The sequence below is a fragment of the Propithecus coquereli genome, unplaced genomic scaffold (assembly GCF_000956105.1).
Source record: "Propithecus coquereli isolate 6110/MARCELLA unplaced genomic scaffold, Pcoq_1.0 Scaffold34, whole genome shotgun sequence".
NCBI classification, from domain to species: Eukaryota; Metazoa; Chordata; class Mammalia; order Primates; family Indriidae; genus Propithecus; species Propithecus coquereli.
Window position 1 is genome coordinate 10876331 of NW_012149063.1, and position 1856 is coordinate 10878186.

Sequence of the window (1856 nt, forward strand, 5' to 3'; positions counted from 1 at the left end):
TTTTATTCTGTTGATTGTTTCCTTTGCTGTGGAGAAGCTTTTTAGCTTGATATAGTCTCATTAGTTTTTTTTTTTTTTTTGCTTTTGTTGCCTGTACTTTTGAGGTCTTATTCATGAAATCTTTTCCCAGACCAATGTCCTGAATGTTTCCCCTATGTTTTCTTCTAGTAGTTTTATCGTTTCCAGTCTTATATTTAGGTCTTTGATCCGTTTTGAGTTGATTTTATATAGGATGAGAGGTGGGGGTCTAGTTTCATTCTTCTGCATATGGACATCCAGTTTTTTCAGCACCACTTAGTAAAGAAACTGTTGTACAAAAATTCTAGGATTTTTTTCTATTTCTGTGAAGATTGTCATTGGTATTTTAGTAGAGATTGCATTGCATCTATAGAGTGTTTCGGGTAGTATTGTCATTAAAAGTTAGCTCATGAGTATCTTATGTTGAATAAGAGTGGTGAGAGTAGGTATCCTTGTCTTGTTCCAGTTCTTAGAGGAAAAGTTTTCAGCTTTTCCCTGTTCAGTAAAATGTTAGTTGTGGGTTCGTCTTTATTAATATGACCTTTATTATGTTGAGGTACTTTCTTTCTATACCTAATTTATTAAGAGTTTTTACCATGAAGCGTTATTAAATTTTATCAAAAGCTTATTCTGTGTTTATTGAAATGATAATATGGTTTTTGTTCTTCATTCTATTGATGTGATATATCACATTTATATGCAATTCCAGTAAGTTCCCAGGTGACAGGACCACCTTTTGGTATCTCTGTAGTTGACAACTAGCGCTGGCATTTCCCAAGCTTGGCGTTTGGGGGAAAGTAGCTTTTTTCATCTGAATTCAGTTATCAAGTGACATTTTAAACCTTTCTTTGAATTCCTTCAGCTCCTTCTCTTTGTGATGGGACATCCTAATGGCCCAGATATCATATTACCACTTTAACACCTGCTTTTCCATCCTAAGATTCTGTTTACTCTTGTCTCCTGTTCTCCCCACCCTTGTGGGTTTTTACTTTTTAAAAAAATCCATTTAGGTTGCTTTCAGTAGAGTTTTGCAGTGAAATAGAGTCTGTATTCGGTCTGCCAGCTTTATTTGAAAGCTGAGTGGGGTGTGTTTAAACTCTTGAGTGTATATTTTAAACCACCCTTTCCATCTTTATTCCCCCAAAATTCCATCAGATAAGTTGGGCACATAAGACACAAGTTCACGTTATCTGAAAAAGGAAGGCTCTTGAGTTCAGGCCTTTAGAAGTCCATGTCTTTGTTAATTACAACTCACTGCAAGTTTGATCCTCTATCTGGACCTCAAATATAGTTTGTCAAACCATCAGAACCCCCATTCCTTCACTTTATATCAATATCTCAAGTATTTTTGTCACTAAAATAATCTTAGTAAGTGTGATAATTGATCATTCTCTTGCCTTGTATTTATGTGTGGGCTGTATATTTAATAATGATATGCCACAAAATCCATAAATCCATCTAATGACATAAACCTGTACATTAGTTTCTATTTTGTAGGATTTTTAAAAATTATACATTCTTTTTCGCCTCAAATACTCTTTCTCCTTTGATGGAAAATTAGCAAACCTTTTTCATAAGGGTTTTGAGTAAAATAGTGTCATAGATCAAATCGGTCTCAAAATTGGAAGTCTGGGAACTTACATGTCCTGAACCTGCTTATGAACGAAGTTGATGCTGTCGTGGATACAGAGTGTGACCTCATCTGTTTCCCTTCACATTGTAATCTGGAGGACAGGCTTAGAATAATAATAGTAAGCATTTTGCACAGATTATTTTATTTACTTCTCACAGCTCCATGAAGTAGAGTTATCCCTGTTTTAAAAATGAGGAAACTGGCC

General features: G+C 34.9%; 1 protein-coding gene across 3 annotated transcripts in view; it reads left to right on the forward strand.

Annotated features, from left to right (window-relative positions):
• Positions 1-1856, forward strand: part of OSBPL6 (oxysterol binding protein-like 6) — a 115769-nt gene that overhangs the window by 17709 nt on the left and 96204 nt on the right. The gene's annotated exons all lie outside the window — the stretch shown is intronic.